General features: G+C 40.6%; 1 pseudogene; it reads right to left on the bottom strand.

Annotated features, from left to right (window-relative positions):
* Positions 1-1,253: 1,253 nt before the first annotated feature.
* LOC132532187 (transcription factor IIIA-like) lies at positions 1,254-6,194 on the bottom strand (annotated as a pseudogene).
* Between the last annotated feature and the right edge of the window lie 1,436 nt (positions 6,195-7,630).

Below are 7,630 nucleotides of genomic sequence, written 5' to 3'. Positions count from 1 at the left end.
TTCGCCTGTGAAGCCATCTAGTCCTGGGCTTTTGTTTGTTGGAAGATTTTAAATCACAGTTTCAATTTCAGTGTTGTGATTGGTCTGTTTATATTTTCTATTTCTTCCTGGTTCAGTCTCAGAAGATTGTGCTTTTCTAAAAATTTGTCCATTTCTTCCAGGTTGTCCATTTTATTGGCATATAGTTGCTTGTAGTAATCTCTCATGATCCTTTGTATTGCTGCAGTGTCAGTTGTTACTCCTGCTTTTTCATTTCTAATTCTATTGATCTGAGTCTTCTCCCTTTTTTCTTTGTGAGTCTAGCTAATGGTTTATCAATTTTACTTACCTTCTCAAAGAACCAGCATTTAGTTTTATTGATCTTAGCTATTGTTTCCTTCATTTCTTTTTCATTTATTTCTGATCTGATCTTTATGATTTCTTTCCTTCTGCTAACTTTGGGGTTTTTTGTTCTTCTTTCTCTAATTGCTTTAGGCGTAAGTTTAGGTTGTTTATTTGAGATGTTTCTTGTTTCTTGAGATAGGATTGTATTACTATAAACTTCCCTCTTAGAACTGCTTTTGCTGCATCCCATAGGTTTTGGGTCATCGTGTTTTCATTGTCATTTGTTTCTAGGTATTTTTTGATTTCCTCTTTGACTTCTTCAGTGATCTCTTGGTTGTTTAGTAGCATATTGTTTAGCCTTCATGTGTTTGTGTTTTTTATGTTTTTTTCCATGTAACTGATTTCTAATCTCATAGCATTGTGATCAGAAAAGATACTTGATATGATTTCAATTTTCTTAAATTAATCAAGGCTTGATTTGTGACCCAAGATGTGATCTATCCTGGAGAATGTTCCATGAGCACTTGAGAAGAAAGTGTATTCTGTTGTTTTTGGATGGAATGTCCTATAAATATCAATTAAGTCCATCTTGTTTAATGTATCATTTAAAGCTTGTGTTTCCTTATTTATTTTCATTTTGCATGATCTGTCCATTGGTGAAAGTGGGGTGTTAAAGTCCCCTACTACAATTGTGTTACTGTCGATTTCCCCTTTTATGGCTGTTACCATTTGCCTTATGTATTTAGGTGCTCCTATGTTGGGTGCATAAATATTTACAATTGTTATATCTTCTTCTTGGATTTATCCCTTGATCATTACGTAGTTTCCTTTTTTGTCTCTTGTAATAGTCTTTATTTTGAAGTCTATTTTGTCTGATATGACAATTGCTAGTCTACTTTTTTTTTTTCCAATGCTCTGCACCAGTGATTTTAATAAAAACGTGCTTCTGAGAGAAAATATCTGAGCTGGCTGGTCTGCAGTCCTTCAAACAAGGCAGTCTGGTGTGTAGCTGGGGCCAGTGTCACTGCGGCGTAGGGCACGTTGCTCTCAGTGCAGTTCAGCGACTCCCCATTTCTGGGCAAAGACACACCCAGCCCTGTTTCCTTTTAGGAGGGGTGTACCCACCGAGCAGAGAGGCCAGACTCCATTTTTCACGAGATGGTCTCACTTTGAGCTTCATTTTCTTCTTTTCAGGGTCATGCACAGCAGCTTGCCTGCTGAGGCTCTGCTTCCTGGCAGATGTCTTGCCACAGCCAGTGTGCTCACACTCAAACAGGTGCTACTCCTCGTGGAACAAGAGGATGTGGCTCTGGAGCTTGAACACGGTGGTTTAGGTGCAGCCACAGCCTTCCATGGGACACTGACACACATCCCTCTCTGGAGCATGAATTCTCATGTGCTGCTTCAGGAAATCCTTGTGTTTAAATATTTTCTGGCACACGTCACATGTTATGTCCTCTTTATGGGTTTCTCTCACATGTTCCAGAAGCTCTGTCCATGTTTGTGCCACAAAAGAACATTCTTTTTGACCTATATAGCCCTCGTGCACCTTCCCATGTCACTTCAGACTGCTGGGGGAAGCAAAGTTTTTTCCACATCCTTTGTGGGTACACCTGAACAGCGGTTCATTGGTGTGCTGGCACTGATGAATTTTCAGCTGCTGATGCTTCTTAAAGGTCTTCTTACAACCTTAAAACTGCATACATATTGTTTGTGCTGGTTTTCATGTTTGCTTTCAAAATGTTTCTTCAAGTTTGATTTTGTGTTGAATTTTTGTTCACAGCCACTAGCTGTACAAACAAAGGGCTTTTCTCCAGTGTGAACAGGGCATGGGAGCTGAGGTCGTAATCCCTGATGAAGGCCTTGGCACAACCTTCATGGTCACAAACAAACGGTCTCTTCCCCGTGTACTTGCACAGGTGTGCGTCTAATTTCCGGGCCTTGTTGTAATTGGCGCTGCAGTCGGGGAAGGAGCAGATGAACCACTGAGGGGGCTCCGGAAGCTCCGGGGCTAGGCTCTCACTGGCCACAAGGACCACGTCAGCAATGGTGAGGGACGACACCACCTCAGCAACCGAGTCAGGCTGGCTCCAGGGTGCCTGGTGCCCGACACTCGGCTACGTGCTGAGCCACATGCTGTGAACCGATGCTGACCATCTGCTCCAGGAGATCCTACACATGACCCCACTGCACTTCTGGGGTGCGGCCCTGGTGGAGTGGGGCAGGGCTGGAGTGCCCACTCCAACTTTCTTTTGATTTCCATTTGCATGGAATATCTTTTTCCATCCCCTCACTTTCAGTCTGTATGTGTCCCTAGGTCTGAAGTGGGTCTCTTGTAGACAGCATATGTATGGGTCTTGTTTGGTATCCACTCAGCCAGTTTTGTCTTTTGGTTGGAGCATTTAATCCATTTACATTTAAGGTAGTTATCGATATGTATGTTCCTATTACCATTTCTTAATTGTTTTGGGTTTGTTATTGTAATCTTTTCCTTCTCTTGTGTTTCCTGCCTGGAGAAATTCCTTTAGCATTTGTTGTAGAGCTGGTTTGGTGGTACTGAGTTCTCTTAGCTTTTGCTTGTCTGTAAAGCTTTTGATTTCTCTGTCAAATCTGAATGAGATCCTTGCTGGGTAGAGTAATCTTGGTTGTAGCTTTTTCCCTTTCATCACTTTCAGTATGTCCTGCCACTCCCTTCTGGCTTGCAGAGTTTCTGCTGAAAGATCAGCTGTTAACCTTATGGGGATTCCCTTGTATGTTAATTGTTGCTTTTCCCTTGCTGCTTTTAACATTTTTTCTTTGTATTTAATTTTTTTTTTTTTTTGCGGTACGCATGCCTCTCACCATCGTGGCCTCTCCCATTGTGGAGCACAGGCCCTGGATGCGCAGGCCCAGTGGCCATGGCTCACAGGCCCAGCTGCTCTGTGGCATGTGGGATCTTCCCGGACCGGGGCACAAATCCGTGTCCCCTGCAACTGCAGGCGGACTCTCAACCACTGCGCCACCAGGGAAGCCCTGTATTTAATTTTTGATAGTTTGATTAATATGTGTCTTGACGTGTTTCTCCTTGGATTTATCCTGTATGGGACTCTCTGCACTTCCCGGACTTGATTGACATTTCCTTACCCATATTACGGAAGTTTTCAACAATAATCTCTTCAAATATTTTCTCAGTCCCTTTCTTTTTCTCTTCTTCTTCTGGGGCCCCTATATTTCAAATGTTGGTGTGTTTAATGTTGTCCCAGAGGTCTCTGAGATTGTCCTCAATTCTTTTCATTCTTTTTTCTTTATTCTGCTCTGCAGTAGTTATTTCCACTATTTTATCTTCCAGGTCACTTATCCATTCTTCTGCCTCAGTTATTCTGCCATTGATTCCTTCTAGAGAATTTTTTATTTCATTTATTGTGTTGTTCATCATTGTTTGTTTGCTCTTTAGTTCTTCTAGGTCCTTGTTAAACATTTCTTGTGTTTTCCCCATTCTGTTTCCAAGATTTTGAATCATCTTCACTATCATTACTCTGAATTCTTTTTCAGGTAGACTGCCTATTTCTTCTTCATTTGTTTGGTCTGGTGGGTTTTTACCTTGCTCCTTCATCTGCTGTGTTTTTCTGTCTTATCTTTTTGCTTATCTTACTGTGTTTGGGGTCTCCTTTTTGCAGGCTGCAGGTTCCTAGTTCCCATTGTTTTTAGTGTCTGTCCCCAGTGGCTAAGGTTGGTTCAGTGGGTTGTGTAGGCTTCCTGATGGAGGGGACTGGTGCCTGTGTTATGGTGGATGAGGCTGGATCTTGTCTTTCTGGTGGGCAGGACCACGTCCAGTGGTGTGTTTTGGGGTGTCTGTGAACTTATTATGATTTTAGGCAGCCTCTCTGCTAATGGGTGGGGCTGTCTTCCTGTCTTGCTAGTTGTTTGGCATAGGGTGTACAGCACTGTAGCTTGCTGGTTGTTGAGTGGAGCTGGGTCTTAGCGTTGAGGTGGAGATCTCTGGGAGAGCTTTTGCCATTTGATATTACATGGGGCTGGGAGGTCCCTGGTGGACCAATGTCCTGAACTCAGCTCTCCCACCTCAGAGGCTCAGGCCTGACACCCAGCCAGAGCACTGAGACCGTGTGAGCCACATGGCTCAGAAGAAAAGGGAGGAAAGAAAGAAGAAAGAAAGAAAGAAAGAAAGAAAGAAAGAAAGAAAGAAAGAAAGAAAGAAGAAAGAAAGAAAGAAAGAAAGAAAGAAAGAAAGAAAGAAAGAAAGGAAGGAAGAAAGAAAGAAAGAAAGAAAGAAAGAAGGAAGGAAGGAAAGGAAGGAGGGAAGGAATGAAGAAATATAAATAAAATAAAGTTATTAAAATAGAAAAAATTACTAAGAATAAAAAATTAAAAAGTAATTTAAAAAAGAGTGAAAGAAAGAAGAGAGCAATCAAACCAAAAAACAAATCCACCAATGATAACAAGCGCTAAAAACTATACAAAAAGAAAAAAAATGGACAGACTGAACCCTAGGCAAATGGCAAAAGCAAAGCTATACAGACAAAATCACACAAAGAAGCATATACATACACACTCACAAAAAGAGAAAAAGGAAAATATGTATATATATAAAGATAAACAAAGGAAGAGAGCAACCAAATCAATAAACAAATCTACCAATGATAATAAGCTCTAAATACTAAACTAAGATAAACATAAAACCAGAAACAAATTAGATGCAGAGAGCAAACCCAATTCTACAGTTGCTCCCAAAGTCCACCACCTCAATTTTGGGATGATTCGTTGTCTATTCAGGTATTCCACAGATTCAGGGTATCTTAAGTTGATTATGGAGATTTAATCTGCTGCTCCTGAGGCTGCTGGGAGAGATTTCCCTTTCTCTTCTTTGTTCGCACAGCTCCTGGGGTTCAGCTTTGGATTTGGCCCTGCCTCTGCGTGTAGGTTGCCTGAGGGAGTGTTTTGGGAAGCCTGAGGTCTTCTGCCAGTGTTCAGTAGGTGTTCTGTAGGAGTTGTTCCACATGTAGATGTATATCTGATGTATTTGTGGAGAGGAAGATGATCTCCATATCTTACTCCTCCTCCATCTTGAAGGTGCCCTAACAGAGAATTTTAAACAAACTATATTACTTTATTACATATCTGTGGATGAATCCACATAAAACTGGTACATTTAGAGTTACCAAACAGTTATAAATGTAATGAAAGAAGAAATGTTTACCTGAGATAATTACACTGCGAGGAAACAGATTTGATAATTGTGTGCTGACTTTTTCTGTAGGAGGTGAAATTATTTTCTTGGTCCTTCAGGGAGTCACTCTTCTTATTAACAAAGAGCATGCCTTTTTTTCCCCAAAGCCCCACATCCTTAGGAACCATTAAGCATGATTTAAGTTGTCAGCAGATTAATTCGAACTTTTTACCATTAAACTATTCACATTTTTTCCTCCAATAATGAGTGATGGAATATGAAGGACGTGTGGAGTGTATTCACATTTGATAGTCATTTTTATCAGAACACTGCAAGCACATATTCTTAAACATTTATCACTGGCCTACATTAAAATTGGTAGCAGACAAAAGAAATGAGAGGAGAATCATTATCTAAATTCCTAAAGTACAGAATGATGTGGCTATGACCTTTAATTAATATAATGCTTTATACACAAGAAAGTCTGTCATACATGCCTTATATTGTATAAGTGTTTATTTTAAATCAACATTAAAAGCCATGAATATGTAAGATGCTGAGTCACACATATTTAAAGCTTTTGATCTTTGACCTGGAGAAGACCACATTCCAAATAACAGATGCCCTGAAATATGCATACAATATGAAAAGACAGCAGCATATCGTCACGTTGTACTTTTCCTCATACCTTGTAGAATTTCTTCATTGCCACCTTCTCTTAAGCAAAAATAACTAGCTGTTCCAAAACATGGGCTGGTTTTATAAAATGATCTTTCATCTCTTCAAGGAAGATTAACTATGACCTCAACTGACCTCAAGAACATTACCGCAGAGCTACCAGCCACTCAAGCAGACCGACTCTGGAGATTATTGAAAGATGTATGGATAAAGCCTTTTATTTTCCTTAAGTGAATTCACTACTCCTCAAAGTTTGGGGTTTGGATGAATAAGTCCAGGGGCTGCTACTACTGTCTGGAAGGAAAATACAGCATATGAAAGAATGTCTATCAGGTTATCTTGCAAATCAGATCCCTTTCCAATCTAAAAATGTGGTATTGAGCTTGTAGAGCCTCATGTTTAAATAAAAAGTTTTTCCTTAAAAAAAAAAGCTTAAGACGAATTACTTTTAAAATATAAATACTTATTGATTCTCTTTATCAGTGACTGTTGTGTTGTCCTACATTAGGTACTTGTTTTCACTCCAACCAATTTATTCTACTCTGAATAACAGACTCATCAATCAAAGTTTGTCTCTCTCCTGCCCTGAATGTGCTGATTGACCCGTTTTCTTCTAACAGGTAGTCAAGGCACAAATACAGATTATGGTCTGGGTTTTGCTTCTGCCTTAAAAAAAATTCACACCAAGCAAGGTAACTGAAAGAAACGTTAGCTTTTCTGCCAGATCACGTTGAGCTTTGTTTATTGCTCTTTTGAAAGCATATTACACAGGACTCATTTGCTCCCCACTTTCTAAGCAGTTCTATGGAGGATGACAGAGTGGGTAAGCCTCAGATCCGGCTTCCGTTCAGGAGAGGGTTTAGGGAGGCTGTGGTGACAGTGCAGAGAAGTTCCTCCAGGCTGGCTGCCCACCTACTTAATACCATGACACACAGAGCTGGACAGGACTACTGACTCTCCAGTGATTCCACAAAGTGGATAATGAAGCAGCTCTATTTACTGACTACTAGGCAACTAGACCAGGACAATCAACTGTAATCACAGCTAATGGCTCACATAAATTGGATCATGCAGACCAAGGAGCTAGCAGAAACTCAACTCCTCTCCTAGAATTTATTTTGCCAAAATATACTGTGCATCGAGTGTTCGTAGGGATCTCCACCCCATACCTGCAGCCACGTAGAGAAGCTGTGAAGAGGAGACCAGCTTTCTTCCAAATGGGAGCACTGCCTGCCTAAGAGGATTCCATTTGGGATGAATCTTTCTAGCAGCCTTCACATTGTACAGGACCACTCAGAAACTCTTCTCAGGGGTTACCATTCACTCTTATAACCATGTGTGGCCTATAATTTCTTGCCAATAGTTTCATTCAGGACCTAGTTTTATGGTAGAGTCACTAGCCCCATCGTTGAAGTCTCTCTACAAAGGTCTGAAGGATCCCCATCGTTTTATAACTAACTGAGT

Source organism: Lagenorhynchus albirostris, chromosome 14 (genome assembly GCF_949774975.1).
Source record: "Lagenorhynchus albirostris chromosome 14, mLagAlb1.1, whole genome shotgun sequence".
NCBI classification, from domain to species: domain Eukaryota; kingdom Metazoa; phylum Chordata; class Mammalia; order Artiodactyla; family Delphinidae; genus Lagenorhynchus; species Lagenorhynchus albirostris.
The sequence above is the reverse complement of the archived record's forward strand: the minus strand, read 5'-3'. Positions and strand labels throughout refer to the sequence as shown.